This window comes from Salmo trutta, chromosome 9, assembly GCF_901001165.1.
Source record: "Salmo trutta chromosome 9, fSalTru1.1, whole genome shotgun sequence".
NCBI lineage: Eukaryota > Metazoa > Chordata > Actinopteri > Salmoniformes > Salmonidae > Salmo > Salmo trutta.
The window spans coordinates 28,288,426-28,310,462 of record NC_042965.1 but is presented as its reverse complement, the minus strand read 5'-3'; the positions used below and the strand labels follow the sequence as shown (position 1 = coordinate 28,310,462).

At 44.6% G+C, this 22,037-nt stretch overlaps 1 protein-coding gene across 1 annotated transcript in view; it reads right to left on the bottom strand.

Annotated features, from left to right (window-relative positions):
- Positions 1-14,883, bottom strand: part of sema4c (sema domain, immunoglobulin domain (Ig), transmembrane domain (TM) and short cytoplasmic domain, (semaphorin) 4C) — a 97,790-nt gene extending 82,907 nt beyond the window's left edge. The window contains exon 1 of the mRNA XM_029763337.1: positions 14,306-14,883. The gene's annotated coding sequence lies outside the window, so the exon portion shown is untranslated. The remainder of the gene's footprint in view (positions 1-14,305) is intronic.
- Between the last annotated feature and the right edge of the window lie 7,154 nt (positions 14,884-22,037).

Below are 22,037 nucleotides of genomic sequence, written 5' to 3'. Positions count from 1 at the left end.
ATATACTGCTGCTGCTATATACTGCTGCTGCTATATACTGCTGCTATATACTGCTGCTGCTATATACTGCTGCTATATACTGCTGCTATATACTGCTGCTGCAATATACTGCTGCTGCAATATACTGCTGCTGCAATATACTGCTGCTATATACTGCTGCTGCTATATACTGCTGCTATATACTGCTGCTGCTATATACTGCTGCTATATACTGCTGCTGCTATATACTGCTGCTGCTATATACTGCTGCTGCTATATACTGCTGCTATATACTGCTGCTATATACTGCTGCTGCAATATACTGCTGCTGCAATATACTGCTGCTGCTATATACTGCTGCTGCTATATACTGCTGCTATATACTGCTGCTGCTATATACTGCTGCTATATACTGCTGCTATATACTGCTGCTGCAATATACTGCTGCTGCTATATACTGCTGCTGCAATATACTGCTGTTGCTATATACTGCTGCTGCTATATACTGCTGCTGCTATATACTGCTGCTGCTATATACTGCTACTATATACTGCTGCTACTATATACTGCTGCTACTATATACTGCTACTATATACTGCTGCTGCTATATACTGCTGCTGCTATATACTGCTGCTGCTATATACTGCTACTATATACTTCTGCTGCATACTTCTGCTGCATACTGCTGCTGCTATATACTGCTATATACTGCTGCTGCTATATACTGCTGCTGCTATATACTGCTGCTGCTATATACTGCTGCTGCTATATACTGCTGCTGCTATATACTGCTGCTATATACTGCTGCTGCTATATACTGCTGCTGCTATATACTGTTGCTGCATACTGCTGCTATATACTGCTGCTGCTATATACTACTACTGCTGCTATATACTGCTGCTGCTATATGCTATATACTGCTGCTGCTATATGCTATATACTGCTGCTGCTATATACTGCTGCTGCTATATACTACTGCTGCTATATACTGCTGCTGCTATATACTACTGCCCACCTGGCATCACTACTCTGGACGGTTCTGACTTAGAATATGTGGACAACTATAAATACCTAGGTGTCTGGCTAGACTGTAAACTCTCCTTCTAGACTCATATTAAGCATCTCCAATCCAAAATTAAATCTACAATCGGCTTCCTATTTCGCAACATAGCATCCTTCACTCATGCTGCCAAACATACCCTCGTAAAACTGACTATCCTGCCGATCCTTGACTTCGGCGATGTAATTTACAAAATAGCCTCCAACACTCTACTCAGCAAATTGGATGCTATCTATCACAGTGCCATCCGTTTTGTCACCAAAGCCCCATACACTACCCACCATTGCGTCCTGTATGCTCTCGTTGGCTGGTCCTCGCTACATATTCATCGCCAAACCCACTGGTCATCTAAGTCTTTGCTAGGTAAAGCCCCGCCTTATCTCAGCTCACTGGTCACCATAGCAACACCCACCCGTAGCACGCGCTCCAGCAGGTATATCTCACTGGTCATCCCCAAAGCCAACACCTCCTTTGGCCGCCTTTCCTTCCAGTTCTCTGCTGCCAATGACTGGAATGAATTGCAAAAATCACTGAAGCATGAGACTCATATCTCCCTCACTAACTTTAAGCATCAGCTGTCAGAGCAGCTCACAGATTGCATTGCATCTGTACATAGCCCATCTGTAAATAGCCCATCCAACTACCTCATCCCCATATTGTTATTTTTATTTTTTGCACCCCAGTATCTCTACTTACACATTCATCTTCTGCACATCTATCACTCCAGTGTTTAATTGCTAAATTGTAATTACTTCGCCACTACGGCCCATTTATTGCCTTACCTCCCTAATCTTACCTCATTTGCACTTACTGTATATAGATTTTTTCCCCTATTGTGTTATTAACTGTTTATTCCATGTGTAACTCTGTAACTGTGTGTTGTTTGTGTTGCACTGCTTTGCTTTATCTTGGCCAGGTCACAGTTGTAAATGAGAACTTGTTCTCAACTAGCCTACCTGGTTAAATAAAGGTGAAATATATATATATTTTCAAATCTGCATATCTATCACTCCAGTGTCAATTGCTAAATTGTAATTACTTCACCACTATGGCCTATTTATTGCCTTACCTCCTTACTTAATTTGCACACACTGTATACAGATTTTCTATTGTGTTATTGACTGTACGTTTGTTTATCCCATGTGTAACTCTGTGTTGTTTTTGTCGCTCTGCTTTGCTTTATCTTGGCCAGGTTGCAGTTGTAAATGAGAACTTGTTCTCAACTGGCCTACCTGGTTAAATAAAGGTGAAATATATTTTTTTAAACTGCTGCTGCTATATACTGCTGCTGCTATATACTGCTGCTGCTATATACTGCTGCTGCTATATACTGCTGCTGCTATATACTGCTGCTGCTATATACTGCTGCTGCTATATACTGCTGCTTGTAACGGCTGTCTTCGTGAAGAGAGGACCAAGGCGCAGTCGGTTGAATGTTCATCATTATTATTTATTAAATAAATGTGAACACGGATAAACAATAAACAAAGAGAACGACAGATGACAGTTTCACAGGCTACGACAACGAGCAGTGCGAAATACAACTACCCACAATTAACAAACAAAACACATCCCTATATATAGGACTCTCAATCAAAGGCAACTACAAACACCTGCCTTCAATTGAGAGTCCAACACCCAATACCTAACATAGAAAATACTAAACTAGAAAGAACATAGAAATACAAAAACATAGAACAAAACCCAGAAATAATAAATCAAACACCCTTCTAAACAAACCACCACCCCGAACCACATAAAACAAATACCCTCTGCCACGTCCTGACCAAACTACAATAACAAATAACCCCTATACTGGTCAGGACGTGACACTGCTGCTATATGCTGCTATATACTGCTGCTGCTATATACTGCTGCTGCTATATACTGCTGCTGCTATATGCTGCTATATACTGCTGCTGCTATATACTGCTGCTGCTATATGCTGCTATATACTGCTGCTGCTATATACTGCTATATTACTGCTGCTGCTGCTATATACTGCTATATACTGCTGCTGCTATATACTGCTATATTACTGCTGCTGCAGCTATATACTGCTATATACTGCTGCTGCTATATACTGCTGCTGCTATATTACTGCTGCTGCTATATACTGCTGCTGCTGCTATATACTGCTGCTGCTGCTATATACTGCTGCTGCTATATACTGCTGCTGCTATATACTGCTGCTATATACTGCTGCTGCTGCTATATACTGCTGCTGCTGCTATATACTGCTGCTGCTATATTACTGCTGCTGCTATATACTGCTGCTGCTGCTTTATACTGCTGCTGCTATATTACTGCTGCTGCTATATACTGCTGCTGCTATATACTGCTGCTGCTATATACTGCTATATACTACTGCTATACACTGTTGCTGCTATATACTGCTGCTGCTGCTTTATACTGCTGCAGCTATATTACTGCTGCTGCTATATACTGCTGGCTGGTCCAATACACTGAATCACACCACCACCTCTCATGATGTTCTCATTGTGCATGGGCCAGGTGGGATTGAGGACAGCAGGCTGGTGTGTGTACACACGAGACAGGTAAGAGAGAGAATTAGAAAGTGAGAGATGTTATATTTTAAAATACTTTTATTGGCCCAATAGTTGCATCATTAAAAGTACAAAAATGACTTCATTGTAATGAACGAAGAGAGAGAGAGAGAGAGAGAGAGAGAGAGAGAGTAATAGGGGAAATAAAGATCAATAGATGGGGATCAGTGTGTACAGTCGTTCAGCCCTCTCCCTCCCTGCTGCTGTCAGGATGACTCAGTCTATCAGTGACTCTGCATCTTAATTCGCCTTCTGAGAAAAACACACTGAAGAGGACTCATAAACCTGTCAATAAGGCACTGTGGACTCGCTGAAGTCACAACACACACAAGCACACACAGCCACATTTCAATGTAGATAAAACACCGTGTGAGACACACGCTCACATACAATCTGTGCAGTGCACAACACCATAGGAGGTTGTGGGGGAAACGTTAGCGGACTGGTTCCCCACGATATGCAGCGAGTGTCCATCAGCTGGTGATGTACCATGGAGCTCAAACAACAGACACTACGAGCACTGTCATACAGCACATAGAAACACTACGAGCACTGTCATACAGCACAGAGAAACACTACGAGCACTGTCATAAAGCACAGATAAACACTACGAGCACTGTCATACAGCACGGAGAAACACTAAGAGGACTGTCATACAGCACAGAGAAACACTACGAGCACTGTCATACAGCACATAGAAACACTACGAGCACTGTCATACAGCACGGAGAAACACTACGAGGACTGTCATACAGCACATAGAAACACTACGAGCACTGTCATACAGCACGGAGAAACACTACGAGGACTGTCATACAGCACAGAGAAACACTACGAGCACTGTCATACAGCACATAGAAACACTACGAGCACTGTCATACAGCACGGAGAAACACTACGAGGACTGTCATACAGCACATAGAAACACTACGAGCACTGTCATACAGCACATAGAAACACTACGAGCACTGTCATACAGCACAGAGAAACACTACGAGCACTGTCATATAGCACAGAGAAACACTACGAGCACTGTCATACAGCACAGATAAACACTACGAGCACTGTCATACAGCACATAGAAACACTACGAGCACTGTCATACAGCACAGATAAACACTACGAGCACTGTCATACAGCACATAGAAACACTACGAGCACTGTCATACAGCACATAGAAACACTACGAGCACTGTCATACAGCATATAGAAACACTACGAGCACTGTCATACAGCACATAGAAACACTACGAGCACTGTCATACAGCACAGAGAAACACTACGAGCACTGTCATACAGCACAGAGAAACACTACGAGCACTGTCATACAGCACAGAGAAACACTACGAGCACTGTCATACAGCACAGAGAAACACTACGAGCACTGTCATACAGCACAGAGAAACACTACGATCACTGTCATACAGCACGGAGAAACACTACGAGCACTGTCATACAGCACATAGAAACACTACGAGCACTGTCATACAGCACATAGAAACACTACGAGCTCTGTCATACAGCACATAGAAACACTACGAGCACTGTCATACAGCACAGAGAAACACTACGAGCACTGTCATACAGCACAGAGAAACACTACCAGCACTGTCATACAGCACAGAGAAACACTATGAGCACCTGTCTTACAGCACAGAGAAACACTATGAGCACTGTCATACAGCACAGAGAAACACTACGAGCACTGTCATACAGCACAGAGAAACACTATGAGCCCTGCCATACAGCACAGGAAAAAACACTATGAGCACTGTCATACAGAACAGAGAAACACTATGAGCACTGTCATACAGCACAGAGAAACACTATGAGCACCTGTCATACAGCACAGAGAAACACTATGAGCACTGTCATACAGCACAGAGAAACACTATGAGCACTGTCATACAGCACAGGGAAAAACACTATGAGCACTGTCATACAGCACAGAGAAACACTACGAGCACCTGTCATACAGCACAGAGAAACACTATGAGCACTGTCATACAGCACAGAGAAACACTATGAGCACTGTCATACAGCACAGGAAAAAACACTATGAGCACTGTCATACAGCACAGAGAAACACTATGAGCACTGTCATACAGTACAGAGAAACACTATGAGCACTGTCATACAGCACAGGAAAAAACACTATGAGCACTGTCATACAGCACAGAGAAACACTATGAGCACTGTCATACAGCACAGAGAAAAAGCACAGAGAAACACAGAGAAACATCATACAGCACAGAGAAACACTACGAGCACTGTCATACAGCACAGAGAAACACTATGAGCACTGTCATACAGCACAGGGAAAAAACACTATGAGCCCTGTCATACAGCACAGAGAAACAATATGAGCACTGTCATACAGCACAGGGAAAAACACTATGAGCCCTGTCATACAGCACAGAGAAACACTATGAGCACTGTCATACAGCACAGAGAAACACTATGAGCACCTGTCATACAGCACAGAGAAACACGACTCAATACAGCTCTCTCTCTGCAGGGCGGCTCACTACATTGCATAGCAGACAATGGTAATGTTAACCCCGGGTGGAGCAGCCGGCGACCAGCCACACACACAGCAGAACAAAGGAAACGTCTACACAGCATAGTACAACATAATACAGCACAGTAGGTCACACACACATAGACAACATGTACACACACACACACACCGGCCGCACCCTTGAGACCCTGCTGGGTTGCCGACTGCCACACACACCACAAATAATGTGAGTGCCACACACAGACAGAAACACACAGTGAATGTCATTCAACATAAATTCATTAAAAAGAGGGCCCTCTCCCACAGGGAGCGAATGACAAATTTAAGGAATTGAATCCTGGCACACAAATCACGGTTCATCAGTAGATAGAACTCAGCACAGCTGAGGCTGGAACACTGAGAATTTTAATAGGGGACAAACTGAATGTGTTTACTTTACAGGTTGGCCCCCTTAAATGTTTCCCAGGCACAGAGAGAGAGAGAGAGAGAGAGAGAGAGAGAGAGAGAGAGAGAGAGAGAGAGAGAGAGAGAGAGAGAGAGAGAGAGAGGTAGAGGAGGAAGAGATAGGATGAGGAGATAAAAAGAGGTAAAACAGAGGTGGAGAGGTAACCGATGGGAGGTATCCATCTGCATTTTGGTCTCTCTCATCCATTATTTCTCAGGCCGCTTTTAAAGAGACACTTTATAGATTTTTTGATGTGTAGAAGCAGCAGGTTTAAGAGCTTAGCAGGAGGGGGCGAGCACAAAATAACTAACTCACTCCTCCCAGCTACCAACGGTCTAGGTCTCCTGCCACTATGGGCCTGACCTGGGCTCAGTGCTGGTAAAATATCATAATAATAACAGTTTGCCTTTCTCTCTCCTTTTTCAGGAAAAAAAGAGACTGCTTAATAGGCACAAAACATAATCTCCCAGATATACTGTTCCATATGCCACGAGTCAGTGTGTCTATGTGCTGAGGGAGGGAGGGAGGGAGGGCGGCACAGGAAAGGGTCTATTACAAATACAGGGATTGTGGGAGAAAAAGAAAAGGAGAGAGAAAAGAGAGGAAAGCAGAGGGAGAGAGCTAGGTCGGAGATTGATGGTGGAATTGTTGACTGCTGGTCCAGCCTTATCTAACTCTCTCAGAACCTATGTGCAAGGCTATTCTCCGCCCTCGCTCACTCCATTTCTTTCTGTCTGACCTCCTCTCACTCTCCCCAGGTCTGTGTCACCTGTTTCTCTCTTCCATCTCCCTCAACTCCTCCTCTTCATTTCTCACTCCGTCTTTCTTCCTACTATATATATTGAGGTCTTTGAGTTCATCCTCCCCCTCTCTCCCTCACTTTCTCCCTTCCTGTCTCTCCCTCTCTTTCTCTCTTCCTGTCTCTCTCTCTCTCTCCCTATCAATATTGTTCTCCCTCCTCACCATCTCTCTCCATCTTTCTCACTCCCTCAATTCCCTCACCCTCTTTCCCTTTGTCTTTCACCCCCCTTCCCACTGCCTCCATCTCAGTGAGCCAGATAGGGTGCAGCGGCTGGAAAAGATCAGCATGGGGTCTGCAGGGTGCAGCCAGCCCATGGTCTGAGGTCAGGCTGCTACAGGCTGGGAGGACAAGGGGGTAAACACATACACACACCCCTGTGGGGCCCCCATCGCCACAGCGACGGGCCTGGCCCCAACACCCCTAACAACAGCCCCATTATTGGACCTAGGTCTGGCATTGGCCCTGCCTGCAGTTTACGCAGCTGGGAAAGGGAGCATTGACATTGGACTGGACTGGCATTAGGCTGCCAACAGGAGGCGCTAGGCTAGGCTAACACCACTCGCCAACTCACCATACCCTGAGAGATAAGCTGTCTCAGTCCAGCCATGGTGGCTGAAGCTCAGCTGGGGTTTGGCGGGAACTTGGCTGGGGTTTGGCTGGGTCTCTAAAGGGTGAGACCCAGTGATAAGCTGTGGCCCTGTGCCTCCGCCCACTCTCCTCCTCCTCTTTGCTCCGGCTCTCCCCTGGAGAAAAGGCCTACAACTCAACTCAGCTCAGCCTCACTCCTTCCTGGCTAAGCTCCTGCTCCATACCAGCTGCAGGGCTACTTTTTATTGTTATTTTGTGTGTGTGTGTGTTTTAATGAGTGTGTAACAGGCGTGCTCCTGGCACTTCCTGCTGCTAACGGCTTGGTAGCGCAGTCACACGGGAAGGCAAGGCAACTATATCGGAACAGAACAATGCCCAAAAAGGCTCTAATAAAAACAAACTGCGATGCTCAACTGGGAAAATGGGCTCGTCTCCTGCTGTTCATCGGCATGGACCACAGTCTGCATACACAATGAAGGGCCCACAGTCAGGCTAGACACAATACACACACACTCCTACCCCAGCACCACCATGTTTACACGCAGACACGTACACACACACAACAGCCACACACACAACAACACACACACACACTACAACCACACACACACACACACTACAACCACACACTACAACCACACACTACAACCACACACACACACACACACACACACACTACAACCACACACACACACACACTACAACCACACACACACACACACACAGGCAAATCTCATAAAGTAGGGTACAAAAGATAACCATTACATTGGTGCTCAGTAAACACAATGCACTTTAGAAAGACAGGCTGCTGAAAACATCTGTTCAAGGTGAACAACAACAGCAGGGCTTCCACCATCTACCTCCTCTCTGAACAACATTCCAGTGAATAATTACTATGGTTGCGTTCCAAATGGCACCCTATTCCCTACATAAGAGTAGTGCACATTATAGGGAAGAGGGTGCCATTTGGGACGCAGCGACACAGTACGTAGGCCTAATACTGCCGGAGCTTGTTGGCAAGCCTTTGGCACAAAGGAAATCATTGCCCAACTGTCTCCAATACAACCTAGCTTCCAGCTGCTTCAGGGGAGCACACCAAGCAAATGCTGAGATGAGACAAATGGAAGAAATAAAAGGTGACCCCATTTAAGGTTGTTTTCAGAAGCTGTTATGAGAAGGTTTAGCACACAAACTACGATCAAACAATAGCATTATGCCAGGCAAAGCTCACACACAAATGCTCATAAAATAACACAAACACCTGCACATGCACTTGACCCAACCTCCGCCCCCCCCACCAACACAGTCTGGGAGCCTTGAGGGAGGACAGGGAAACAGCAGATGGTCTGTATTGGTCAGCTAGTAACAAAGAAGCAGGTCATTGCTCTCTCCACCTCTGCTCTCTCTCCCATAAATAATGTAATGCCTCAGTCAGAATACTGGACTTGTTATGAACTGCGTAGGGAGTGGGAGGGTTTCTCTAAAGCTCAATAACTCTGACTACAGTGTACGTCCTCTGGGTATTTTGACCAAGAAGACAGACCAAAGCTTCTCATCTTTTGTAGAGCTAGGAGGGTAGAATCAGAACCGGTGCCAGAAACCACCAGCGTGATTTATTCACAGGACCGCTCCTATGCTAACCAGCCCTGAGGCCTACTGTGTAATGGCCTGTAGTTTGTGTGTGTGTGCGTGTGTGTGTGTGCGTGTGTGTGTGTGTGTGTGTGTGTGCGTGAGTGCGTGTGTTTAACTATACTTGTGGGGATATCTGAAGGATAGTAAACAAAGAACATTTTGACCATCTGGGGACATTTTGTTAGTCCCCACACGGTCAAATGCTATCTAGGGGGTTTAGGGGTTAAGGTTCAAATGAGTGTTAGAATTATGTTTAGGGTTAGTTTTAGGGATAGGATCTAGGGTTAGGGTTAGGAACTATGGTTAGGTATAGGATTTTGAATGTGACTGAAATGTGTCCCCCCACAAGGTTAGTTATACAAGTCAGTGTGTGTGTGTGTGTGTGTGTGTGTGTGTGTGTGTGTGTGTGTGTGTGTGTGTGTGTGTGTGTGTGTGTGTGTGTGTGTGTGTGTGTGTGTGTGTGTGTGTGCTGCAGAGAGAACCCAGCCACACTTCACAGTCTGTCGATGAGTGTTTCTTTCTCTGGCCCACAGCTGTGCACACAGAGCAGCCTCCCTCCAGCCCACAGGCCTCTGGGAGCACCATCAAAACACAGGCCTATATCAGCCCCCAACCCCTAGCCCTCCCCATGGTGCTCTTAAAATACCCCACTTCTCTACACATAATGCTGTGTCCAGCCCCAGCCCCCTTCCACTTCTCTTAAGGCCTAACACACACATCCAGATGACCCATCTGCTCCTGTTCCACAGACCTCTCAGCTGGCCTGCCTCGCACCATAACAGCTCCAGCCACTGGCACTGACTGCACTCTTGTCCTCTCCGACCTGCTACAGAGCTGATACAAGACCATCCCACTCATTACACACCAGGATAAAGAGAGCATAGGGAGGATGGATAGAGGATGGGAGGATGGAGAGAGGATGGGAGGATGGAGAGAGGATGGAGAGAGGATGGGAGGATAGAGAGAGGATGGGAGGATGGAGAGAGGATGGGAGAATGGAGAGAGGTTGGGAGGATGGAGAGAGGTTGGGAGGATGGAGAGAGGATGGGAAGATAGAGAGAGGATGGGAAGATAGAGAGAGGATGGGAAGATAGAGAGAGAATGGGAGGATGGAGAGACGATGGAAGGATGAGAGAGGATGGGAGGATGGAGAGAGGATGGGAGACAGGATCAGAGGATGGTAGGATAGAGAGAGGATGGGAGGATGGAGAGAGGTTGGGAAGATGGAGAGAGGATGGGAGGATGGAGAGAGGATGGTAGGATAGAGAGAGGATGGGAGGATGGAGAGAGGATGGGAGGATGGAGAGAGGATGGGAGAATGGAGAGAGGATGGGAGACAGGATCAGAGGATGGTAGGATAGAGAGAGGATGGGAGGATGGAGAGAGGTTGGGAAGATGGAGAGAGGATGGGAGGATGGAGAGACGATGGGAGGATGGAGAGACGATGGGAGGATGGAGAGAGGATGGGAGGATGGAGAGAGGATGGGAGGATGGAGAGAGGATGGGAGACAGGATCAGAGGATGGTAGGATAGAGAGAGGATGGGAGGATGGAGAGAGGTTGGGAGGATGGAGAGAGGATGGGAGGATGGAGAGAGGATGGGAGGATGGAGAGAGGATGGGAGGATGGAGAGAGGATGGGAGGATGGAGAGAGGATGGGAGGATGGAGAGAGGATGGGAGGATGGAGAGAGGATGGGAGGATGGAGAGAGGATGGGAGGATGGGAGACAGGATCAGAGGATGGTAGGATAGAGAGAGGATGGGAGGATGGAGAGAGGATGGGAGGATGGAGAGAGGATGGGAGGATGGAGAGAGGATGGGAGGATGGAGAGAGGATGGGAGGATGGAGAGAGGATGGGAGGATGGAGAGAGGATGGGAGAATGGAGAGAGGATGGGAGAATAGAGAGAGGATGGGAGGATGGAGAGAGGATGGGAGGATGGAGAGAGGATGGGAAGATAGAGAGAGGATGGGAAGATAGAGAGAGGATGGGAAGATAGAGAGAGAATGGGAGGATGGAGAGAGGATGGAGAGAGGATGGGAGGATGGAGAGAGGATGGGAGGATGGAGAGAGGATGGGAGAATAGAGAGAGGATGGGAGGATGGAGAGAGGATGGGAGGATGGAGAGAGGATGGGAGGATGGAGAGAGGATGGGAGGATGGAGAGAGGATGGGAGGATGGAGAGAGGATGGGAGACAGGGTCAGAGGATGGACAGAGTGGAGGGAAGGATGGTGGAGGAGAGAGACAGGGCCAAAATTAGGGGAAAGGAGACCTGACAGAGAGACAGGGATTGGAGAGGAATGAAAAGTAAAAGATGGAGAAGGGTCCAATCCTTCCAAAGGAAAGCAATGAAACAGTTTGTGAAGAGAGGGGCTCTTTTTTAATCTCGTCCCCAGATTGCTGTGGCAGCACAGAGGTAAAATCTAACTGTTGCTCACTGAGCTGTGCAGTAAATCTCAATCAAACAGATCAGTGCCTGCGAACTGCGAACAAAACATGCTGAAACCAGTCATGCATATATATGGAGGTGTTATGTCACCTCTAGCATCAACAAGGGAGAGTAAAGAGATGTATTTAACCATGTAATTCACATGCATTCACGTGTTTGCATGGCTGTTTGCCACGCGTGGTCCTTCACTACAGTATCGGTTGCATTTAAATGTCACAAGTGGCACAGGGATGACTGAATACGCTGTAGCAGCCAGACACAGGACATCTGTTGGTGCTCCATGTAGACTACAGTATGTCCCAGCCTCCCAGCCATGATGCAACCGCCACTCTGCACCCACGTCTCAGCTAACTCCAGCTTCAGCTTAACCAAACACATGCTAGCTGTGAAAAATGGAGATAAAGAGGGCCAAGCCATTACAAATCCATCTCTCGCTGCTTAACCTAAAGAATGACGGTATCACAGTATTAAAAGCTCTTTATAGGCCAACCATGAGGCTGCCTGCGAGGCTGAGAGGGGGCTGAAGAGTGGGGGTTCTGGGCCTAGGAGGAGGGCAGGCAGCAGGATGTGGGGCCCATTGTGTGGTAACAATGAAGAGATCAACCCGGCAGGAGCCAAATCGGACTCTCAATAGACACTTTAACATCTGGGGTGAGGGAGGGAGGGAGCTGAGTGTGCCTGCTTCCACCACCATTTCCCCTGCCTGCCAAATGGACACACACAGGCTCTGGAGAAGTGTGGTAAATAGGCATACACACAAGTATTTTGCTACACTCGCAATAACATCTGCTAACCATGTGTATGTGACCAATAATATTTGATTTGATGATCATCACTAACAAGATGGCCATTGTAATTTCCATGTTGCATTATATTTGGGTGTACGCACACAGACAGAGACTAGTATAATTACATGATAATATTCTTACCATTCCCTATACCTCACTATACCTCTTCATTTTCAGGAACTTCAGCTTTCCCTTCCCCAGTCCTATTCTTAAATGTAATGAACTAAACTGAACCAGCACCAGTCGTTAGGAATACAGTCACCACATATCCCCATGCACAAACCTTGTTGTCCAGCTAGTCAGTTCAACCGTTCTGCTCACACTGGTCTGGCCATGCTGTAGCCTAATTACTGTAATCTGCCAGCCGAAGCTAACACTTAATTCATTATCGTTAAAAAGAAAGCAAGACAAAACAAGAGGCCGAATGAATGTGTTAAGTCACTGTGAACTGGAGAATTGTAATAATGCAGGGTTCCCCCACCTGGCGGCCCACTGGAGGAATTTGGCCCACTGCTGATTTGATTTTATAGTAGAACACAAAAGACTGTAAAAACACCAGCTCCAAGTGATTTAAAAAAAAATCTGTTCCAAAGTATTCCCACTCATAATAGAGAGATATATGCGATAACACAAATGTAAGCAAGGTTTGAATGTATTATGTTTTAGTCAAATATTATATATTATGGTCTTCTTGCGCTGAATTTGCAGTCTACAAATGATTTGTAATTATGTTCTGGCCCCTTGACCATCCGTCCAAGAAAAAAATCGTCCCGTGGCTGAATCTAGTCGATGATCCCTGTAATAACCGTTCAAATAAAGTCCTCTCCAAAACAGCCATAAGGTGACAACAACATAGGCATGTTAAGACACGTGATGGTTATTTCGAATCCAAGCTAATTGCAATCCAGTTTATTCAAATGGCTACAACAGTTCAGGTCCTCTATGCCCGAATTTGAATAGAATACAGACTGTTTTGTTCCAAGAGTACCAATGATATACCTCACTACAAACGCGACACACATCAAAAATACAAGTCGAGTGAATATGTAGAGAAAATGGGGAAAACGTCTCTCCAGATGATCTCTAACTGTGTCGAATATACATGGTGTAAATCAGGATTTGAATGTGGTTTTGGAACAAAAAACATTTGATTCGCTTCCAACTGCTTCCCAAACGCAGTGCGCTATGTTTACAGTGGACTAAACAGAGATAAAGTTGCATCAATACGCAATTAAATTGGTTTAAAATATTGTCCAGTGTGCGCATAACCCGGTATAAGACTACCTTTAAAGCTTCGGGCAACAGTTGGAGCCCTGCCGACTAAGCCAAAGACAGAATCAGATGTTTTTCTCATTTTCTTCCCCCTATTCGGTTACGTTAAATAGCAAATATTAGGCAGTCTCACAATGTATCCAACATACAGGATAACGCTCATATGATTGTAATAATGTTGCAATGATTGCAACAAACTTACCGTAGTATTCGTTCACTTCTGCTCCTCTGTTCAGCAGCTGTGGTGATAATAATGTCAGTTCCCTCCGCGTAAACTAACGACAGACACCGTATCCTTTTCCTTTCCGCTATCGCGGCTTTGTTTTTGGACGATTCAGTTAGTTACAAATTATTCCACATACTAACAAATGTCAGCTGAAGGCTATTCGTTCGCGTTTTTCCTTTAGATGTTTTGCGAAACATCGGTAAAACATGTCATGATGCAGTTAGTTTACATAGCGATACTCGCGCTGCTTCACTCACTCCCTCTGTAATACGAAACCAAGGAGGAATCATTCGCAAATAAGATTCACTTCCAAAGAAAAAAACCTGGCCTTGGTGCTCTCTCGACGTCTCTCCGACGCAGAACTGCACAACTCTCGATATGTAGAAGTTTGTACAGATGTAAAATAGTCAGCAGAGAGGCAGGGATATGGGTTGGTCGTGGCGCTGGCAAGCAGATATTCCAGTGGAATACCGGTGGTGTAGTCTGCCGTTACACTGCAGTGTGCCATACTTCTGCAGTACGTATCACTGTAGGGACCGACCAGGGATGATATAAAGGCATAAACAGGTCCCCATCCATACACCCCCCCTGTGCATTGCCCAGACTCGGCTACCCGATATTCCCAAAAGTCACGTTACAGAAGAAAAGCCAATTTGATGAGTAATGGTAACTTCACGCTATGACATTAGAAGAAGATATGCATAGTCTATGAATATTATACCATTATTGTGATTTGTTGTAGGAAGTGGACTTTGTTGTTAACACAATAGAGGTCTATCTGTCTGTCTGATGACGACGAGCAAGGACTAAATATTGTATGAGGATATTGCATGATGGAGGGGAAGAAAACAACAGATCTCAAAGAGTAAACATACAAAACATGGGATTACGATTGGCAGATTCGGTGGGGCGATTATTAGGTACAGGAAAGAAGCTCGATTTGATAATCCCACATTCCCATGACATTTCACACAAATAGATTTATACAAAAGTTTGATCTTCTTTGTCTCTTCGTATGGGAATGTGTGATTAATGTGGGCCCGTGTGAATGCATTTGGCATTATATGTACTGTAAACGATGTTGTCACAGTGAGCCAAGTATTATAATAATATGTCAATATTATTGGTTATTTTTCTTATATACCTTTCATATACAGACACAAATCCCACTATTTTACCAAGCCTGCTTTTTTATACATGATTTTTGTATATCTGAACATGGTATTGGGATAAAGATATATATAATTCTACTTGGTAAATTAAAACTCATCTGTAGACCTGGTCATGATTCCTGCATTTGTGAATGGTTCTCTGTGTCTTTGTCAATAAAATCATTAACATTTCCATTGTTTAACACCTCCCTAATTTGAAATGCAAATTGGCCCCATGGTTTAACAACACCCCCCACTCCTCCCAATTTGCCATTACTCACAGATGTATAAAAGGGGTATACTTTACCTGCAAGAAAGTGGTGAATAAGAGGCTTTGAAAGGGGGTCATATAAACATTGTCTTATATTTTTAAATGAAATCTAACACATCTTCTGCCTGAACGACTGTGTGATCACGCTCGCCGTAGCCAATGTGAGTAAGACCTTTAAACAGGTCAACATTCACAAGGCCGCTGGGACAGACGTTACCAGGACCTGTACTCTGAGCATGCGCTGACCAACTGGCAAGTGTCTTCACTGACATTTTCAACCTGTCCTTGTCCGAGTCTGTAATACCTACATGTTTCAAGCAGACCACCATAGTCCCTGTGCCCAAGAACACGAAGGTAACCTGCCTAAATGACTACCGACCCGTAGCACTCATGTCTGTAACCATGAAGTGCTTTGAAAGGCTGGTCATGGCTCACATCAACACCATCATCCCAGAAACCCTAGACCCACTCCAATTTGCATACTGCCCCAACAGATCCACAGATGACGCAATCTCTATTGCACTCAACACTGCCCTTTTCCACCTGGACAAAAAGAATGCCTACGTGAGAATGCTGTTCATTGACTACGGCTCAGCGTTCAACACCATAGTGCCCTCAAAGCTGATCACTAAACTAAGGACTAAACACCTCCCTCTGGAACTGGATCCTGGACTTCCTAATGGGCCAAACCCAGGTGGTTTGGGTAGGCAACAACACATCTGTAACCTTGATCCTCAGCACGGGGGCCCCTCAGGGGTGCGAGCTTAGTCCCCTTTTGTACTCCCTGTTCACCCATGACTGCGTGGCCAAGCACGACTCCAACACCATCATTAAGTTTGCCGGCGACAAAACGGTGGTAGGCCTGACAACCAACAACGATGAGACAGCCTATAGGAGGAGGTCAGAAACCTGGAAGTGTGGTGCCAGGACAACAACCTCTCCCTCAACGTGATCAAGACAAAGGAGATGATCGTGGACTAAAAGGATGGCCGAGCACTTCCCCATTCTCATTGACGGGGCTGTAGTGGAGCAGGTTGAGAGCTTCAAGTTCCTTGGTGTCCACATCACCAACAAACTATCATGGTCCAAAGACACCAAGACAGTCGTGAAGAGGGCACGACAACACCTATTCCCCCTCAGGAGACTAAAAAGATGTGTCATTGGTTCTCAGATCCTCGAAAGGTTCTACAGCTGCACCATCGAGAGCATCCTGACCCGTTGCATCACCGCCTGGTATGGTAACTGCTCGGCCTCCGACCGCAAGGCGCTACAGAGGGTAGTGCGTACGGCCCAGTACATCACTGGGTCCAAGCTTCCTGCCCTTCAGGACCTCTATACCAGGCAGTGTCAGAGGAAGGCCCTAAAAATTGCCAAAGACTCCCTAGTCATAGACTGTTCTCTCTGCTACCGCACAGCAAGCCATAAAACTGCTGAACAGCTAATCAGATGGCTACCCGGACTATTTGCATTGACCCCCCCCACCCCCCCTTTTTTACGCTGCTACTACTCGCTGTTTATTATCTATTATCTATGCATAGTCACTTTACCCCTACCTATATGTATCTATTACCTTAATTACCTCGACTAACCGGTACCCCCACACATTGACTCGGTAGTACCCCCTGTGTATGGTTATTTTACTGTTGCTCTTTTATTTTTTACTTTAGTTTATTTAGTACATCTTTTTCTTCACTCTTATTTTTCTTAACTCCATTGTTGTCTTACAGGCTTGTAAGTAAGCATTTCATGCTAAGATCTACACCTGTTGTATTCGGTGCATGTGACAAATAAAGTTTTATTTGATTTTTGATTAGATTTTTGAAATGGTTACTATAGACTGCAAAGAAATAGTTTGCATTAACACTGTAGGTACAGTAGCTTATGTCATCACAGTGGGCTAGGTATTGTACTGCATTATGTCCTGTGCTGTTTTTCTGACAGACTCATAGTAAATAGTTGGCTCATGATTGGAAATTTGCCTATACCAGTTACAGAAATATCAAAGTGAAATGACAAACATCTCAGTCAGTTCATATGTTTGACAGAAATCTCAAGACAGTGTGGTTTCGTAGCGTCAAGCGATTCTGGCATAGATAAAATGTATTTAAATAATGTAGAGGGCCCATTTAACTAAAATCCCAGTTGGGCAAAGTACATTTTGATACTTCAGTTATAGTTCAGTATAATGTTGATGTATGATGCCTACCAATAGGAACAGTAAGCAGGTGGTTACATAAACACTAAGTAGCATTGAGAAAAACAAGGGACATTCCACTTTAGCATACCAATTCACACCTCCAATCCATGGAGTGTTTTTGCTTAAATCAAACACCTGTGAGAAGTGGGAAGGCGGAGGGGGAGCTAAATCAGTTTTAGTTTAGTTGGCATCGTTTTTTACTGTCAGAGTTAATGTAGAGGCCTTTGCAGTTTGAAACAACTCTTAAAGCATAAATTAGAGTTGCTGACAGAGATGGCAAGAAAGATGGTCAAAATCCAACAGTCAGCTTGTAAAACACCCAATATGTAGTTAGAGCGATGATAGAGCAGTTAGGAAAGACAATAACATTTAAATTTCAAACAATTCAATAGGCTACAGTCAGACAGTGTTTTTGTAGCCCAAAGTTAATTAAAAGGGATAAAATATGCAGATTTGTATTATTTTGTATTTATTTAATCAGGAGCTTAAATAGATCATATAGATTTAAAGGGTATTTTTTGTAATATCTGGTTTGATAAGCCACCATCGACCTTACTGCCTTGGCATGTTCATGCTTTAAATGAAATGTAATGGATGTGAATCTATAAGCTAGCAGGGTTATGTTATCAGCTGAAAAAAGAGACAGAGAGAGAGACAGAGAGAGAGACAGAGAGAGAAAGGGCTTTCATCATAGAGACATAGAGACAGAGAGAGAAAGGGCTTTCATCAGTCATGTGGTGATGAATTGGTCTCAAAGGGAAACATAGGAGCTAAATCTATGAGATCCAGTGTGCGAAAACAACACTGTAAAAACACATAGTGCCAGGCAGGTCAATCAAATCACATACAGACACAAACCTCTATATCTGTGGCTAAATAAATCCCTTGTGAAGAGATTGACGGATGATTTGTGTGAGGCCAACTCTGTGAAGGTAGTGTAAAGATTTGGATTCACATCGTAAACATAGGAGGGATTACCAAAGGGGGATTCACAAATCAGGTCAATCTTCCTGGCAACAAGAGAGAGATTTGGACTGTTGTATTGATGGGAGTTAAACCCTGTAGAGCTCCAGCTTCAAGGGGAGAAAATATCCCCAGACGTATTATAAGCGAGATAGCAACACACTTGAAATGCTAAATCATTGTATTGTTCAATTCTTCTTATTTCAGTCCCAGAGTGGAGCAAGTCTGTCTTACCCAGTTTAAATGAGTCATGAGCGGCAGTAGAAACAGTATTAGAACAGTATTGAGCACATGGTGACACAGACAGCTGTAGAAAGAAGGCCAGGGCTGAGTGAGAAGTGGGGTACAGCCTCATTATGACAAAGGTCAAAGGTCAACTCCCAGGAGCCTCCGCTGTAGTGTCTGCAATCACTCAGTTTGCATCTCAAATGGCACCCTATTCCCTATGTAGTGTACTACTTTTGACGTGAGCCCTGGTCAAAAGTAGTGCACTAAATAGGGAATAGGGTGCCATTTGAGACATAGCCTCATTCTACCTGGTTTTTGCTCCACTTTAAATTCCCATTACAATGAGCTAGGGCCCAGTTTATAGAGGCTACAGTTTATATGAGGTAAGTTTTATAAAGGGTGAGGTTTATGGTGTTTAAAGACATAAAGTACTTATTCTGCTGGATTTAACATATTGTAATACCCTATTTCTTAGCATGTTAGGCCTTTTAGCTACTGTACCGGTTCATAGCAATGATTGAAATGCACACCTGAGGCCACAGCTAAAACATGACAGAGCTTACATAATATACATTTGCACTATTATGTCTTTGTTTTTATACTCTACCAGGTAATTATAGTCTACAACCAAGCTGTAGAACAGAAGCTGCTGTAACTGTATGGGATTATTATTGATGCTTAAGCTACTAAATCATGATTAGTATTAAATAGCTAATAAGGCAGATTTTTTTAGTCAAGACAAATATGAATTACTGAGGTAGGAGGTAAGAAAGTAACATACAGTATTGACGTTTTGATTCTGAACACTGAATAAGGGATCCGTCATAACCGCTTCATAGGCCTTTTTGCAACTTTAGCTTTTTGACAGCCACCATTTTCCTCAAATGCTGACCTGTCACATTTCATTATATAGCAATTTCACGAGTAAACATTTCAGGAGAGATGCAGAGAAATGACAAGATTTCATTTAGAAAAATGGCTCCAATATTTCACTGCTATGCCATCTACTGCAGAAAATCGTTTACATTGAGATGAGAGTTAAAACATGTCTGATATGATGAGTTGCACCTCTCGTTTTTGGATGAGCCAGGAAAGGAATTTACAGCCCAGCAGTGCATGATTTCATTTGAGTAGGCATATTCATTACAGGAAGATATGATTTGACACACACGTTTTTTTAATCCAAGTGCTTCCTAGACTGAAAATGTAAATTTTACAATTGCCCTTCATTACTTTAACTCACAAATATCCTAGATCTTTTGATCTGACCTACTGTATGAAAATAAATATGCTTTCTTGAATCACCTTGAAAGACAGTGAGTTATTAGAAGTCCCAAATGGAGTAATTTCTTAATTGAAGCAGGACAGATCAACCTGAATCCAACATTACCAGCCGGCTGTCTTTAAATACTGCCATAGCTAATTTCCTTAAAAGTAAAAAACATGAACTCTCCTCCACTTAATTTCAGTAAGTCCCTACTTCTATAAATCCGCTTTAGTGCTGTTAAAATTGGTTGTCTGGCACACAATATTCCTCTTCACCGCACTTTGTGTCTTATGTCTCTTATGGCGTAACAGTATGCTAATTTTCTTCTCTTATGTAAAGAGAAAAGTTTGGGGTCTGTTTAATTCTGTTGTAAACTGTTAAAAGTGAAGTTGGCTCGGCGGCTACGGTGGCTGGGTCCCCAGGCCGCTGGCTGCATTGTTCCTGTGCGTGCTCAGTCAGTCTATGAGCTGTGGTAAAGTTGCTGGGGGAGGCAGAGCTGGGGCCCAGGGGACCCTACACTTACTTCTCAGTCACTCTGTCCTCCCGCAGCCACTGAGTCACCATAATGAGCAGCACCACCAGCCTCCCATCCCTCAGCTCCCTCTCCTCCCTGCTACCCCGCTATCACCCCCTTCTCCCTATGATACTCACTGCCTCACTGCCTGGATCCCTGCTCAAGACCTCACTTTTTAATACATAGCAAACACAGTGCCTTCAGAAAGTTTCCATACCCCTTGACTTATTCCACATTTCATTGTTTTACAGCATGAATTCAAAATGGATCAAATGTATTTTATAATAATAAAAAATGTTACCCTATTTTTTATCCCCAATTTTGATCTTGTCTCTTCGCTGCAACTCCCCAACGGGCTCGGGAGGCAAAGGTCGATTCATGGGTCCTCTGAAACATGACCCGCCAAACCACACTTCTTAAAACCCACCCGCTTAACCCAGAAGCCAGCTGCACCAATGTGTTGGAGGAAACACTGTTCAACTGACGACCGATATCAGCTTGAAGGCGCCTGGCTCGCCACAAGGAGTTGCTAGAGCGCAATGAGCCAAGTAAAGCCCACCCGGCCAAACCCTCCCTTAAGCCGGACGACGCTGGGCCAATTGTGCGCCTCACTATGGGACTCCCGATCACGGACGGTTTTGATACAGCCCGGGATTGAACCCGGGTTTGTAGTGATGCCTCTAGCACCACAATGCAGTTCCTTAGACCGCTGCACCACTCTGGAGGCGCTTTAGATAAATATGTTTTTTTTGTTGCACATATATTGAAAGTGAAATACAGAAACATATAATTTACATAAGTATTCACTCCATCGAGTCAATACTTTGTAGAAGCACCTTTGTCCTGCTGAAAGGTGAATTCATATACCAGTGTCTGGTGGAAAGCAGACTAAACTAGGTTGTTCTCTAGGATTTTGCCTATGCTTAGCTCCATTCCATTTATTTTTTAACCTGAAAAACTCCCCAGTCCTTAATGACTTAATGAAGCATACCCATAACATGATGTGTAACCGATGTGAAATGGCTAGTTAGTTAGCGGTGGTGCGCGCTAATAGCATTTCAATCAGTGACGTCACTAGCTCTGAGACTTGAAGTAGGGTTTCCCCTTGCATGGCAAG